At 35.6% G+C, this 17,370-nt stretch overlaps 1 long non-coding RNA gene across 1 annotated transcript; it reads left to right on the plus strand.

Annotated features, from left to right (window-relative positions):
* Positions 1–7,284: 7,284 nt before the first annotated feature.
* Positions 7,285–17,115, plus strand: LOC129059777 (uncharacterized). The gene is made up of 3 exons (XR_008525866.2): positions 7,285–7,397; positions 14,859–14,994; positions 16,712–17,115. It is a non-coding gene; the product is annotated as an uncharacterized LOC129059777 (long non-coding RNA).
* Positions 17,116–17,370: the final 255 nt, after the last annotated feature.

A 17,370-nucleotide genomic window follows, 5' to 3' on the forward strand; every position in this document is an offset into this window, starting at 1 on the left:
AATTAACTTAGAGTGGGTGAGACAGACTACTAAAATTTTGACTATCCTGCTAAATTTAGCCAAGGAAGATCCATCTATGCCAATTTAAAATGGTTTTCAGGAGTGGCTTGATCACACATTTCAGCAAAAGACTGAAGACAAAAATAGAGAAAGGAAATATAGTTATTCCCTGCATCTAGATGTACTTCTAATTAAACTGTCTATCTACACCCTGCTTTACCAAAGAAATAAATAGCTCTTTTCTGCTGGACAAGAATTACTACATTTTGTGATGAATTCTCTGGCTGGCTTCCTCCTTCATTTAGCCGTAGAGATCCAGATGAGCTAGAGCTGCAAATGAAGAAGGAAATTCAGTACTGCCATTTATGTCAGTGGGAAACCCTACTGGTAATTTTTGTTCATGAATTTCAGTTCAAGATTAAAATGCATCAGATACAGATGTGTTAAAGGTATTAAATCAATTCCTTCTTCTATCCTTTCTCTACTTCTTCCTCCAGCTCTAGTCTTTTTCCAAAAGCTGCTTTATCAATACAATTAGTAGTTTCTTTTTGCAGATACATTTTCTTTCATGCTTCAACTAACACCAGCGTAATGTTAGAAATAAGTGATTACACAGGTGTGACATTAATTTGGAGATTTTGAAAATGATATTTGCATTATTCTGTTTTTAAAACATCCACTATATAAAGGTGTGTTTTCAGTTATTTTGCACATTAGCAGGATTATGCAGCCTATGGCTTTGGCTTTAGAATCAATACTCTGAAATAAATATGTAGTTCTGCCCTGGCTTTCCGCATAACCTTGACAAAGACATTTACCATGTCTTGGCTCAGTTCCTCTATCTGTAAAACAGGGATAAAAATATTGACTTTACTAGTAAGGCCATGGTCCAGATTAGTTATCCTAGCTTTGCAAACAGCTTTTGAAAAATCATCAAGCTGCAAAAATCACACTCAGGCAAAGGATGTACTTCTGTCCATCTGTCCAAGTACCTTCCTTTCCCACTCAGACCATTCATTCCCTTCTCCCAGACACTAGGTTTTCTCAGGTGAGAAAATAGTCGAGTGGAAGATGTCATTAGGCATCTCTACTGAAATAATTCCATGAAGTGGAAGGTAGTATATAAATTGATAAATAAAATAAAGTTAGAATTAGATTCTGATACTAATGGCTTTTTAAAAATTAAGACTATGTTGAGTTTTTTAGACCTTTGGTTTTGTGTTATGTTCATATTGTCATCATACTCATCATCATTGATCATGTTTATTCAGTGTTAACCACGTGGCAGGCACTATGCTAAGCTGTTAAGTATATCACAGCATTTAACCCTAACAACCATTCAGTGAGGAAAGTATTGCCATTATTATCCCCATTTCACTGATGAGGCAGTTGAGACTTTGAGAGATTAAATAACTTCAAGCCCCATGGCTTATAAGAGGTGGAATTAGAATTCAAACCTTGTTCCAGCTGACCCCAAAGGCTCAATTTTTAATAACTTTGCTATATTCCCATCATACTAATCTTCATGATTAAATTACTTAGCAACCAAAAGTGGTGTTAAAATCCAATTGCAGTTATGTATGGAAAGGAAGAAGACATGAAGAAGCTGACATTATTGCAGGTATAGAAAATGCCCCAAATTAAGGCAGCTTTTTAATTAAGAGAGTCAAAACTACACTCAGCTGAAGGGTGGAAAGTCAACATTAGGAAAATATGAGTGATTTTTTGAATAGAACAGAAACAGTATGAATACAATAGACTTTTATGTTGAATGTATTCAACATATTACTTTTTCACATGCCCCCTAAATTATTTTAAAATATATGTAATGCTTTTAAAATAAAATTTAAATCTGTAAAGGGTGTCTTAAAATATATTGCATTGGGTTGAACATTATAGTAGGTAAATTCTAAGTTTCCAACTCAAAAGTTCAATGATTCTCTAAATGAGTGGTGAAAACATAAATGAATTGAACAGCACTGTTTTGGGCATATCTTGTATGAGATCAGTTTCACATTTCTCACGAAAGCTTTTTAAAACTTCCCTACTCTCTGTTGGTCTCCTGAAATCACTCATCCTTCCTCTTACCAGGTAACTTTCATTCATACTCAGATGAACAGATAATTTTTCATCCAAGCTAGGAGGACATTCTTGATCCTGAAAAGGAACGCTTAAATAACTGAAATTATATGTTGTTTTGGAAAACATGTTATTATCAATTGTTTTTTATTATATGGGTAGATTTATAAATGGTTCTATTCAAAAGTTATTTTCAAAATAAAAATTCTTCATGAAAATAAAAATGACATCTGTATATCTGAAGAAAATGTTTCAAAACTTTGTTATATTGATTATCTCAAAATTTAAAATAATATTAGGAGAATAACCAGTTTCTGAGCTATAGCTGTTTGAAATATTAGCTTGTTAGAATTTTTTCTAAAAAAAGAATCAATGTCTTTATAATTTCCTTTTCATGAAATTTCCAGAAATCTTCTTCAAAATGTATACAAATTTATCAATTACATATTTAAAATTGTTGACACTTTCAATGGACCCTTCTCTGTAAATCATAATAGTTTTCATCAAAGAAGTTTATGATTTTTTAAATGTTTCCTTTGATTTAAATGCTGTAAAATTTTAGTTCTCAATTTTATTCCACTCTGGCAAAGAATATATACTCATTGCTAGGAGATGATTCTCCATGGGTTTCTCACATTCTTCTTTTTTTTTTTTTCTTTGAGACGGAGTCTCGCTGTTACCCAGACTGGAGTGCAGTGGCGCGATCTCCGCTCACTGCAAGCTCCGCCTCCCAGGTTCACGCCATTCTCCTGCCTCAGCCTCCGGAGCAGCTGGGACTACAGGTGCCCGCCATCACGCCCGGCTAATTTTTTGTATTTTTTTAGTAGAGATGAGGTTTCACCATGTAAGCCAGAATGGTCTCGATCTCCTGACCTCGTGATCCACCCGCCTTGGCCTCCCAAAGTGCTAGGATTACAGGCATGAGCCACCGCACCCGGCCTCTCACATTCTTGAGTATCTTCAGAGTTACAACTGAATGTCCTTTGTGTTTCATACTACCTTTCCAAGGATGTTTGTATAGGAAACAGCCTTGAAAGATAGAACTAATATCTCCCTCTAGAGCAAAAGACAAGTTGGTCTACATTCTTAGAAGATAAAGTGTCTCCCTCTGCAGCAAAGTCCAGGCATACTTCCTGCTCATTTAAAAAAGATTCAGGTTCCCTAAGGTCAAAGTTTCTCTCCTATAATCCAACTCGCTGTGTATGCAGGTGTCATCTGGGGCTCTCCACACCAGATATGAGAATTGGGGTTCAGAGAATCAGTGCAAAAAATGCCAGTGGTATACTCTGGCTATTGCTATTGCTCTGAGTAATGAACTGTCTTTCATCTCTAACCCAGGAGACTCATGTCTTCTACCACCACCACCAAACTCTGGCAGGCTAACATAGTAGATTGAAAATAGGGTAAAACCAAGCTGGGTATGGTGGCTTACACCTATAAACTTTGGGAGGCTGAGTTAGGAAGACTGCTTGAGCCCAGGAGTTCAAGACCAGACTGGCCAATAAAGTGAAACCTCACCTCTGCAAAAAATTAAAAATTAGCTGAGTGTGGTGGTGCACATCTGTAGCCCCAGCTACTCGAGAGGCTAAGGTGGGAGGATGGCTTGAGCCTGGGAGGCAGAGGCTGTAGTGAGTCAAGAGCATGCTACTGCACTGTAGCCTGGGTGGCAGAGCAGAACCCTATCAAAAGAAAAAGAAAGAAGGGAAGGGAGAGGGAGGGGAGGAAACGGGAGGGGAGGGAAAGGGAGGGGAGGGGAGGGGAGAAAAAAGAAAGAGGAAGGAAGGAAGGAAAAAAGAAGGAAGGAAGGAAAAAAGAAAGAGGAAGGAAGGAAAAAGAAAGAAGAAGGAGGAAGAAAGAAAGGAAGGAAGGAAGGAAAAGAAAGAAAAGAGAGAAAGAAAAAGAAAAGAAAAGGAAGGAACAAACGAAGAAAGGAGGGAAGGAGAGGGAGAGAGAGAAAGAAAAAAAAGAAAGAATGAAAGAAAGAAAAAAAGGAAGGAAGGAGAGAGAAAGAAAGAGGAAGGAAGGAAAAGAAAAAGAGAGAAAGAAAAAAGAAAAGAAAAGGAAGAAACAGAGGAAGAAAGGAGGGAAGGAGAGGGACAGAGAGAGAAAGAAAGAAAAAGGAAAGAATGAATGAAAGAGAAAAGGAAGGAAGGAGAAAGAAGAAAGAGAGAAAGAAAGAAAAAGAGGGAAGGAAGGAAGGAAAAAATCAGGTAAAACCTTAGACTTGTCACAGTTCTTACCAATTTTTATGATAAGGATAGCATGCTGATAGAACCATGATTTTGTGGAAGAGAGGGGAGGACCTTTTGGACCAACTGAAGGACTTTCATAATATAGTGAATATGCTGACCAAATGTATTTGGTCAATAAGTGGTCCTCCACCTTAATGCCTGTTAATGAGGAAAAATTAAGGAAATGTTTGCAGAATGAGTACTGGGAAATTAATTCAGAGACAACTGACTGCCCAAAAGATGCAGAGGTTGTTCTACCAGTAGGTGAACTTTCTTACCAGTTGGGCTGTCAGCCTTAAGTCCTCTACATTGTGACAACTAGTCCTAAGATTCATGCCGATATGAAGGTTCTGTCCCTTTCAGATGACAGACATAAGCATCTACATGGAGTGTGAAATGAGGCAAATCTGCAATCACTGTGGCAGAAAACCAGGCTGTTAGTGCTTCCACTGGGTCTTCGGGGAGTTGAGGGTGTCAGATGCATAATGCTTGCTAAGGATGAATGGCTAAAGGTGGAACATCTTGTATGTCTCAGCCCCCTCTGCAGGCCATCAAGCCAATCTTAGATCCATTCAAATGGCAGGAAAAAGACTGAGTTTTTTTCAATGGGTCTTGGCTGCTATGAGAGACCTTTGACCTTCTTGGGGAGATTTCCTTGAGAAAGACAAACTTCAAGAGAAAACCACAGATGAGTCGTTGACTAGTATTCAGGCTCTTTCTGCCCTAAATTGGTTTTACAGTGCTGATGAATCAATGGAGAATGAGAAATTAACCCAAAGGACTCTAGATATATTCTCATGATCAGCCTCATTCCTCTGGAAAACTCTCCCACTCCTTATGTTAAAACTGGACATACGTTTTATGTCTTTATGTTAAGAGATGTTATAATAATATGGCAGCAATTGACCAAGATTAAAGTGTACCTCTTTTTAAAAAGTTGTTTGTGTGTGAATTAAGCACGAATCTACAAAGGGTACAAATCTGACCGTCCCATTCAAAAAACAATGTGGCTGTAGTGTCAAGGGATCCCCAAAGCCGAAATAGTATCATTAATAATGATCTTGCTACTCAACATGGGGCTTGGATTGGGATAAGGGCAAAAAAATTTGGAAGTTTTTCTGGTTGAGCTGCTAGCAGCTGCTGTGCTGTTTGAAACCAAATGTAAATGTAAAACCTTGTTCAATGTCATATTGCTGCTCTCTCCCACTATACTCTGTCATCCCCTCCCTCCCCCAGACCCCTATCTCAGCTGTTTTAAGGAGAAAAATGGTTAGGGACGAGGCCAAGTCTCCCTGTTGCCAAGGGCAAGCCAAAAGCCATACACACCAGTTTGAAAATCCTGGGGAATTTCAGGGTGGGAGGGATTATAACTTGTATGATTATCTTGGCAATGGACAATCAAATCACTATCCTACTTGAAAGTGGGGAAGGAAAAGGCACTTAGATTCAGTTAATGGGGTTTGGGCTGGGTACACGGTAAGGAAGAAAATACTTCATGGCACCTTAAGGAACTTTGGGCCAATTGAATGTACTGTTACTATTGCTTCTACATCTGCATGTATAGTAAGAATTGAGGTGTTATACACGTGTACTTTCCTATCCCATAAATACTAGAGGGAGTCTCCCAAGTGGGAAAAGCAACATGTAGAGAAGTGCTAAAGGGAACTGTAAAGTTCTCCTCAAATCATCTCCCTGTCCCCTTCCAGGTCCAACAGAAATAGTATAGTATCCCAGGAGGCAAAAGGGAAATCACAGCCTTGAAGCCTTATTCTAAAGGCAGCAGGGGTAGTAAGAGATGCAATAGTTCAAAATAATAACTCTGTATGGCCAGTGTAAAAGGCCAATGGAGGCTTGAGACTTATTGAATTCAGCTGTTGTTCTCAAATCCCTGGCGGTATATAGACCTTATAACTGTAATGGCATTTACTGTACATCTGCTGTACATGGCACTTGATATAATGTCTTAGACATTGCCAGCACCTTGTTTTCTGGCCCACTGGCTTGCAATATTCCCCCTGGGGTACCTAAACTCCCCTACCATTTACCACCAGTGGGTGTGTCAGGATTAGTACAAATGCCTCTACCCTCTGATAGCCAAAGCTGTTGCTATATAGACAATATTATTTAGTAGACAAGTGAGAAGATCCAGTTTTAAACACTCTACCTGCAGTGTTATCATACTTGTGCTGGCAGAGGTGGCTGATGAACCTTAAAAAAATTCAGGGATCTGCTAGGTGAATAAGACTTCTTGGGATTATGTAGGCAGAATCAGAATGTTCAATGCCTCTGACAGCCAAGGAAAAACTGCTGCCTCTGGCCTCCAACCACCAAAAAGAAGAACAACACCTTATTCAATATTTTGGTATTGGAGACAGTATGTGCTCACTTGGGCATTCTACTTGGATGTTTATATCAGCATCCTTGAGTCTGGGCCCACACCAATAGGTGGCATTGGAAGCGGTCTAGCAAGCTATGGCTGGCTCTCAACCTTTGGGCCCCATACTCCTGATAACCCTTTTGAACTTCATATCTCTGAGACTGATGATTTTTTTCAAGTGAAGCCTCTGGCAAAGAGAGACAGTCACCACCCAAAGGTGTCCCTCATGACTTTAAACTTGTTTCCTCCTTGAAATGGCTACCAAGAACACCCCAGCTTGTTCTTGAGCCCTCATTAAAACTGAATGCCTGACCATGGAGACCTTGTGACTTTCTAGGGCCTCATATTTTCATTTTGAAGTGGATCAACTTATATTCAGCAAAAAGATGGGAGGGGCCTAACAAGCCTTGATTGTCACATGGAAATGGTATATTAAAGACCATATCTGGCACAGTTTAAGTGACATCTCAACATTACATGAAAAAATGGCAGCTCTTTCCTTGGGAGAAACTTTATTCTCCACTCTGTCACCTGAAGGAAACTGCAGGCTCAATGGGTCTCTCCATGCACTGAGGTTCACCAAAGCACCTGGGCCTAGTTCACTAATGGTTTGGCTGAGCTGAAACCTAACAGTGTCCATTGGAATCAACAGCTTTTCAACCCCCACACCAGCTATGGAAAGCTAAAAATGGGTATGGTTATGCCACTCGGTAGGTAGAACCCAGGCCATTCTCATAGCTTGAACCAGTACCTCTTTTGATGAATTTTGTTGTATTTTTGCTAATTCTTGGGTTGTTGGCAACAGCCTGGCTATTTGGTCTGCCATTTGAAAAAACTACAGACTGGCCAATTAAAGACAACTCTGAATTTTTTATTCCAATTAGATTGGCAATTGTGACATTACCATTTATTAGTCATCATTTTCCCGTTAAATTCATCCCTCACTCATAAAACATAAAATTCTCATATACTCTGAGATTTATTTTTGAGTTTCAAATTATTTGTCTTTCCCTATACCCATACTGATTATGTTGAATACCTGGTAAGGAAATTTCCCCTACAGTCTTCATTCATTTCACACTTTTCCTGGCTATTTTGGGGCATTTTTCTTTTATGTATACTAAGATTATTTTATCCAATGCCCCAAATATCTCGTTACTACAATTTTATTAAAATTACATATTAATTTTGGATGATAGAGATATTAAATAATAATCTTTCAATGTGAGACTTTTTCTATTTGTTTAAATCTTCTTTGTATATTTTCTAAGACTATAGTTTTCATATCAATCCCATGCTTTTCTTATCAAATTTTTGTCAATTTTAAAAATTATTTTACTTGTGTATATGTGTTTATGTTTCTGCATCTGACTGGAGTGAGCAAAATACTTTCCCCCATTTCCATTTCTAGGTTTTGTATTGCAAGAGTAGAGGAAATCAATTTTGCTCACCTTTTGTCCAGCTACCTTACCAAATTTCTGTATTAATTTTAGTAGCATTTTCCTAGATGTTCTTTGGTTTTCAAGAAATGCAATCTGAAAAATGTTGATTTATCCCTGTTTTTCAACATTAACATTTCTTTCATTTTCTAGTTTTATTACAGTTGTGAGCATTTCAAAAATGTTGAAAAGTAACAATGATATGAATTTCTGGTTAGGTGCAAAAACTATATAGGATAGTGGCTAAGAGTACAATTTGTGGAGCACAACTGCGTAGCTTTGAATCGCAAATTTACCACTTGCTATTGGGCAAGTTATTCAACTTCTCTGTCCTTCACTGTTCCAATCTGCAATGTGGGGATTATCATAATGTATGATACTGTATATTATTTTTGTGAAGATTTACATATGTGAAGTACCTAGAACCATGCTCGCACATAGTAAACACTAAAAAAATGCTAGCTATTTATTTTTATTCTTGATTTCATTGGAAAGTTTTCATGATTTAGAATTAGTTTTCTGTTTAGAATGGTATTTACTATGGGTATACAGTAAAACATGTTAGTACATTTAAGTAGGTTTTTTTCTAATTTTACTAACTTTTTATTAGGAAAAATTGCTTTATTTTATCAAATGCCTCTTCAGCAATGTTTATATTATGATCTTTTCCTCTTAAACTTGTTTATACGATATTGAATTGCCTTTGAATTCCTGAGTTACTTTTGTCATAATATATTATTCTTTTGATATATTCTACTTGCCAATATTTTATTTATAATTTTGCCTATATTAATAAATGAGTTTCATTTTATTTGGGAACTATATTGGTACCTGATAAAGTTTTGTTATTTTGTGTGATTTATAAAATAAATGAGAATGATTTCTAGCTTCTTCTATGGCTTGACATAGTTTAAATAATCTGGAATAACTTTTCTTTAAAGGTTATATAAAACTTGGCCGAGAACTCATCTGGCCCTGGCGTGTATTTGAATGGTACATCTTTATTCACCTTTTCAATCTTGTCTTCAGTAATTGTTCTATTCAAGGATCCTCCATCTTCTTAGGTCAAATTTGGTATTTTATCTTTTGCTAGAAAATCATCCATCTCCTCTAGGTCTCCAAATTCATTGTCAAAATAGATGCAGTCTTCTATAATTCTTTTCCATCTCTTCTATATTCATACTTACATCTACTTTCTCATTCCTAATTTTATATATTTTTGTTTTCTCTCTTTTTAAAGTAATCCGGCTTATCTGTTTTATTGTTTTCAAAAAAATCTTTTAGATTTATTTTTTCTTTTCCTATGAAGTGTTGTTTTTAAATTTTATTAAATCCAGTTTATATTTTAAAATTTCCTTTATTTTCTTTTTGTGTGTGTGTGTGTGAGAGGTTCGTGTTTCTTTTCAAATTTCTAATCCCTTTATTTTTCCTCATCAACACTGAGGAAATTTAATACTATTAGTTTTATCTCGAGTCCCTTTTGCTGTGTATCACAGTTTCTGGGATGAAGTATTCTCATTTTCATTGTTTCCCAGATAGCATGTAATTTCCTTTTTCATTTTCTTATTGACCCAACATAATATTTCTAGAAGTGTGTTTCTAAGAAATCAGAATTTTATATTTGCTTATTTACTATTTATTTCAAAGATTATAGGTGCATGACCAGAGAATGTGACCCATGAAAAGCTGACAGTACTATTAAAAATTTTAACATTTTTTGTCATCAAATTCATGATCAGTTCTTGTGAAACTTCCAGAGTGTATAAAATTTATTCTTTTTGAGGAATAGAAGTGCCTATTTATGCCTATTACTTGAATGTATTAATTGTATGATTCAATTCCTCTTCATCTTTACTACTTAATCTTTGTCTACAGGAACTGTTAAATTCTGAGAAAGGTACACTGAGGTTGTATGCACTCATATTAATGAATGATAATCACTGTATTCAGGTACATACATGTGAATTAGTACTATACACTCTGTTGATTAGGATTGCATTCAGTAATGAGTATGAGAAAGCTCAATCAATGGTAACGTAATAGAAACAGGTTTATTTCACTTAAGGTAACAAAAAGTTGTAGGTAGGTCTAGGGTATGTGTAGGGGCTCAAGGATGCCGTTGAGAAAGGAGGCTTCTTGCTCTTCTGCTCCATCATCCTTAGTAAGGGCTGCTTCAACCGTGGGATGGTTTATACATTCTGGGCAGTGGAAAGGAAGAAAGAGAAGAGGCAGCCCTAACTGAAAGTACTGAAGTCTTTCAATGCTGATGTGTCATTGGCCAGAACTGAGTCACATGACCACCTCTAAGTAAAAAGTAATCTGAAAAGATGAGCTTTTAGCTTTTGAGCTTCCAAAATGGAGGAAGGCAAGTAAAAAGAAGTTGGAATGGGTGTTGAGAGGGTCAACATACAATATCTGCCTCAAGTAAGAACTCGATACATACTCAGAATTCAGTTTTTCATATTTGCTGCCTCCTGCTTTCCTCAGCACTGCTCCAACATCCCTTTGTCTCCCGTGGATACACCCTTCTTTTCCTATAAAAACATTGCAAAGGTTAACGACATGGATACCTAATTTAGGATTTTCTTTCCTGGTAATCAGAAGGATTGGAAATGAGAGAGCAATGGAAAAAAGGTGGGCATTATTTGTTACAAAGAAACAAAAACGTGAGAATTTTTTATTCAAGAGATTCCTCTAGAGTCTCTGTCCAATAATAAATATGGGCTCAGTACTTAAAAGTAAACCAGATATGAAGATGGTACTGCAAATTTGGGTGTGCAGAAACGAAATATCACATGATTTTACTTTCTCTAAAACAAATTAACTCTACTAAAAAGTTGTTACTTTTGCCTTTGCCATTTAAATTCCTAATTTGTGGAAGGTTGTTTTGTGTATGAGGTAAAGATCAATTTTCATGCTTTTTCTATGTAGACAACCAACTTTTTCACTGTAACTATTGAATAATAACTCCTTTCCTAAGTGTTCTTTCATGCCACCCCTATCAAAGTTACATGTATGGGTCCTTTATTGAGTTCTGTATCCTATTTCATGCATGAATTTCTCTTTTCTGTGTGAATAACACATGCCAGTTAGTATAGCTCTATATGTCTTTGTATTTATAAGAGCAACTGCATCTACATGGTTTCATTTAATAAAGAAGTATTTTGGCTATTTTGGACCTTTTTTAGTTAAAGAATCCTTTTTGGATTTTGACTAGAGTTACATTAAATCTGTAGATCTGTATAAGAAAGATTAAGGTCTTAATGATATCTTCCTGTTGATCAAGGGATACATCTCCATTTATTAGTATTTTTAAAATATTCTTCAGAAATGTTTTATAGTTTTCTACATCCAAGTTTATACATCTTTCATTAGCTTTATTCCTAAGTATTGTACTTTATACTTTTAGTTGTAAATTGTGTGTTCATAGTTATTATTCTGTTTGTTTCTGATTTATACAAGTGTAATAGACTTTTCTGTATTAATCTTATGTTCATCCACTTTGCTCAACTTCCTATTATATTTATTTGTTTGCTCAATTTGGGAGGATTTCAAGCAGACAATCATGTCATCTGAAAATTACAGGTTTTTTTCTCCTTTCCTAGCCTTATAACTTTTAATTCATTTCTTCATTTATGGAACTAGTTAGAAACTCCTACATGATGTGTAGAAATGGTGATTTGCTGTTGAATTAAAAAGTTTAAAATTATAAGATAAAATATAGATGAATATCTTTCTGAATTTAAGGTGAAGAATAATTTCTTAAACTACCACAAAAATACTTAACTAGAAAAGATTAAAATTGTGATACTGTTTATATGTAAAGAAGTCCTACAAGCCAATAGTAAATGAACACTGGGAAGAAGACCCGAATAGGCATTTCGCAGAAGAGAAAATATGTATTAATAAAAAGCATATGAAGTGTTGCTCAATCTAACTCGTACTCAGGGAAATGTGAAACAGGAGTAGGAAATATTATTTTACATGCATTCAATAGGCAAGAACTGAAAAGCTGACAATACCAGGTATTCCAGAGACTGTAGATTGATGAACTCTCACACATTGTTGACAGGATGCAAATTAGAATAATCACTTGGGAAAACAATTTGATATTATCTTATAAAGTTGAATATTTGCACACCCAGTGAGCCAGCAATTCCACTTCTAGGTATTTACCCAAGAGAAGTTTAGCAAATGTGTACCAGAAAGCAGCAGTGTGCATGATAGCACAAATCTGGAAGCTATCCAAATACCCATTAACAAGAGTTTCAATAAACTGTGGCATAATCACAGACACATTAAATATCAATGGAAATTAATGAACCAAGCAACATGTAACACATGAATGAATCCTATTATGAAAATGAAGAGTGGAAGAGCAAATCCAAGAAGATCCATACATTTTGAACTAAGCAAAATATTTTTAGGACTACACACACATACACACAAACATAATAATGTTTCTTTAAGGCATAATAAGGATAAAAATAAAATTCAAAATAATAGCTACTCCAAAGGCAGGTTTTTAAAAATGGAGTAGGGAGGAACATATATGTGTATATTTGTTATTAATAACTTTCTAGTTCTTGATTCAGGCAGTGAATTCATATAACTTCATCATATTATCAATGAATATATAAAATTAAATAAATAAAATAAATGAAGGCCAGGAGTAAGCAATGATGGCAAGTATGTTATGAACCAAAAATTATGATTGGTCTTGTTTGGTGCCTAATGTCAAAAATAAATTATAATAATAATTACAACAACAATAATAATATAAATAAATTTAATTTCATTTACAAGTTCCATCCTACCAAGCCAGTAGGAAATTTAATCTTAGGTATTTGGAGGATTCCCCTCCCCACTATCCTTCAAAGGTCCTTGGGGTTTTAACAAGAGCAAAAGCACTGGAGGACACCCCTGCAGACTCACAGCCATTATGTTATTACTGAGATTCCCATTTTCCAAGCTCCATGTGGTTCTTCTATCTCCATGTCAGCCTTTGTAGTCTATAAGCAATTTCTTCTTTTACTCTGTGAAACAATCCTTCCCAGAGTCGAGTATGAAGACTTTGCTATCTTCTAGGAATTGAACAATAGAAAAATAATAGAACAAATTAAAAATTAATATCTCAAAAAATTGCCCTAGACACCACTAAAAAGAAAACGCATTCTCTATTATATTTACTCACCTGTGAGACAGGCTTAGCAAGGCTACAACTTCTTCTCCCACTTCAGATTTTCCAGGCCAGGTTTATTTTATTCTTCTGAATAAATTAAGAAGATTCCCATTTGCTATACTATTAAATATTTGCTTTGCCTCTAAGCCCAATTCTTTGGTGATTGAACTTGAAGAAAAATTTAATTACAATTTTGTATGTAACCTTGTTTACTTCCCAAACCAGAAACTGTTGCAATAAATGAGAAAATGAGTAAAGGCTTAGAAAACAAATTAAGAAAGCTGTCATAGCAAGTGGGAAATGGGCCCTTTGGCAAATTGTTTTTATTGCTTTTTTTCTATTAATCTGAACATGGGGTTTATTAGTATTATATCGCCAAATGAAGCAGCTGAGTCTAGTTCGAGTTTATTACTAATATTATCATTCATTAATAATAAATGTATAAGTCAAATAAGTATTTCATAATATTTGCATGATCCAAACTGTGAACTACATTACAGCTATTTGATGAAGGATGATCCTGGGTCAGCTTGCTAAAAATCAACACTGTGGTTGCCCTTATAACATAACTTCTTTTTCTCTCTCTGACATATTTTCCTTAAAACGATTAATGAGCTTTTCTATTTTTGTCTTTTCTATGTTTAACTTGCAAAGAGAAAAAAACAACTAAGTTGATACATCTGAGTGTCAGGTAGAGAGGAGCTGCTGAGCAGAAAGGGATTTTAAGCAGAGAAATAAATTTGCAGGGCAGCTGCTGAAAGAGAATCATCTAAACCATAAGACAGAAGAGCTCTCCCCAAAAGGGAACAAGCAGAAAAGGAGAAAATAGGGAGACAACCACTTTCCAAGATACAGTCATATAGAAAAACTTTCTTTCATTTACCCAAGTATTAATATAAGACATCAGTTTTCCAGCCTAGAACACAAGATTAATAATAAATACAGATTTTTTCTGTCTTCATTATTACAGACATTTTCTTCCCTGTCTCAAGCTGATAAAGAAAAATCAAAGAGTAAATCCGGATAAGAAAGGTGTTTCTTGGATTAAAGCTAAACACTTGAAGAACACAGATTTAAACAGTTGAAGAAATAGATTTTAAACTTTTGAATAAACATAAGCACAAAGGATATGTTTTTTAAAATCTTTGTGGGCAACTACAATTTTTTCATAAGTGTGAAAAATTATATTGCAAACAATAGGCTTGGCTTGTGTGATGACATAATGTGCTCTAATGAGATATATATGCAAATAATAATAGTTATTAATAATCTCAAATATTATTATTATTAATATATATAATAGTGTTTATTGTCAGTCTTTATTTTGGTAGGATTACTGCCCTGATCCTTTATACCATTTTTACATGGTGTTTAATACTTGGAATAATTAAAAAGGAAGGCAAACACATCTTAACAGTTGACCAATAATGTGTCTCAACTTGTTTCAAGTCCTCTTGCATGCCCAAGCCTCTCTTTTAGAAGTAACAAACCATTTTAAAATCTATAAATACAAACTGATGATTCTCTTTCTTTTTATGTCCACTGACAAGTGTGTGAGGTCCATGAGATTTTGTTTCATTCATCAAGCATTTTACGAATGTAAGAGTCCTACAGAGCTCTAAGTGCTCCTGGTGCAACTTTGCCTCTCCTGACTTCAATACCACCTCACTTACCACCACAAATGGCGTAAGTGTTTTATGATTAGAACTGATCATACAGTTTCCCAGAAGAAATCATTTGAAGGAAACTCATCATGCCTCACAACTTTATTTATCTCAGGCACTGCTAGAAGTCCACACTTCTCAGATCATCCTTCATTATCCATACTTTATCCCTTCATAGAGCTATGTCTAGCCCTATTCCAAAATCTCTTTTGACCCCTCCCAAACTTTTGCACTGTATTCTTGGAAACTCACTCTTATAGTTCTTCTCTAGCTCTTCCCTAGATTTTTTTTTTTTTTTTTTTTTTTTTTAGACAGGGTCTCACTTTGTCACCCAGGCTGGAGTGCGGTGATGCAATTACAGCTCGTTGCAGCCTTGAACTCCCAGGCTCAAGTGATCTTCCCATCTCAGCCTCCTGAATAGCTGGGACTACTGGCACATTTCACCACACCTAGCTAATTTTAATTTTTTTTTGTAGAGATGGGGTTTTGCCATGTTGCCCAGGCTTATCTCAACTCCTGCACTCAAGTGATTCTCCCGCCTCAGCATCCCAAAGTGCTGGAATTACAGGCGTGAGCCACTACAGTCAGCCCCAAAACTCCTGACCTTTAAAGTGCTTTCCATCATACTGTACCCCTGGGTACCATTCTTTATTATCATCACCATCAACCTTTGGATCGCTCTTTCTCATTTATCATTCCTTCCACTATTATTTCTCTCATCATTCTTAGTGAGTTCCCTATTCATGTCAATATCCACTTAACACTCTTCTTGTTCCTCAACTCACTTTCAACAATTTATTTTCTCCTCCTCACTGTACCAATCCAATCCCAAGGCTATGTCTTAGAACTTTTCAGTATCAGTACTCACTGTGCCACTTCCAAAATCTTCAAACAGCCTATACTTTACCAATTCCTGTCTTTCCAGATCATCTATTTCAACATCCCAACTCCAAAAGTAGTTGGTTCTCCAGTCCATTGGCAAATTTTTAAAATTTTCTCATTCCCTTTATATTCTCACTGCTCCCAGCTTGGTTTCCATTAATCATCACTGTAATCATCCCATTGAATGTACTCTAAACTCTTCTCCTCATCTTCTTCTATGGCATTCTTACTAGGAAAAGGAAACAAACTCAGTGCTAGTTAAACCCAACTCCACACCAAATCTCCATCTGCTCTCTAACAGATTAATTTTCCTGCCATACAATACACAATCATTACTAAGTACTATTCAATTCATGATCCAGATCTCAAAGAACACTGCCAAGTGCCCAAGCAATACTGCCACACTTCTCTTGTATTACTGTTCTCTCATTTCACAAAAGAACATTTCGTATTTCTCCTCTCTCCAATATCTGTCCCATTCATTATCAAATAATCATCTCAATTCTTATTCCTTGAGAAAATAGGAGGAATCAGATGAGAATATCTTAAAGTTACATTCTGAAACTACCGGCAATTCTTCTGACTGTTGTCAAAATATACCAAGCTTATTTCTGCCCCTTATTTCTTCTGTCCAGAAAGTTGTTCCCTCAGATATTTACTATGACTTGCTCCTTAACATCATGTAAGCCTCTGTTCAATTGTCAATTTCTCAGACAGATGCTCCCTGATGACCCCATCAAAAATGTACATATCCATGATTCTATTTCTTATGGAGCATTATTTCCTTTATAGCCTTTATTACTATGTAAAGCTATGTTGCATATATGTTTATTGTTTGTTTTTGTCTTTCCTTCCAGAATGAAAACAGAAGACTTGCTGATCTTGTGTCTAAAGCACCTGAAACAGTGTATGACACATAGGTGCTTCAATATCTACTTTTGAACAATTAATTAAAATCAATCATTAAAAATGTAATGAAAGATTCTCAAAACCTCTACACTGAAAACACCTTTGTGAGACAGAATAAACATTTGTGTAAAAAGAGAGATACACTATGTTCACTGATGAGAAGACTTCATATTTTTAAGATGTTGACTGTCCCCAAATTGATTCATAGGTTCAGCATAGTCCAGTCAAAATCCAAGCAAGATTTTTACATAGAAATTGACAACCTAATTTTACAATTTACATGAAAATGCAAAAGATATGTAATAGTAACACAATTTGGAAAAAAATAAAGTTTGTGGACTTATGTTACCTGATTTCAAGGCTTGCTATAAGCTACATTAATCAGGATAGTGTGGCATTGATATAGAATTAGAAAAGCAGATCAATGAAACAGATGAGAGAATCTAGAAAGAGACACATACATATACAATCAGTGTTCAACAGAGGCAAAAATACCCTATGAGTAAATGAAATTCTTTCTAATTAATGGTGCTGGAGCAACCGTATATCCACTTGGGGAAAAAAATAAACATGGCCTCTAACTCATGGTATGTATAGAATTTAATTT

The sequence above is a fragment of the Pongo abelii genome, chromosome 5 (genome assembly GCF_028885655.2).
Source record: "Pongo abelii isolate AG06213 chromosome 5, NHGRI_mPonAbe1-v2.0_pri, whole genome shotgun sequence".
Classification (NCBI taxonomy): Eukaryota; Metazoa; Chordata; class Mammalia; order Primates; family Hominidae; genus Pongo; species Pongo abelii.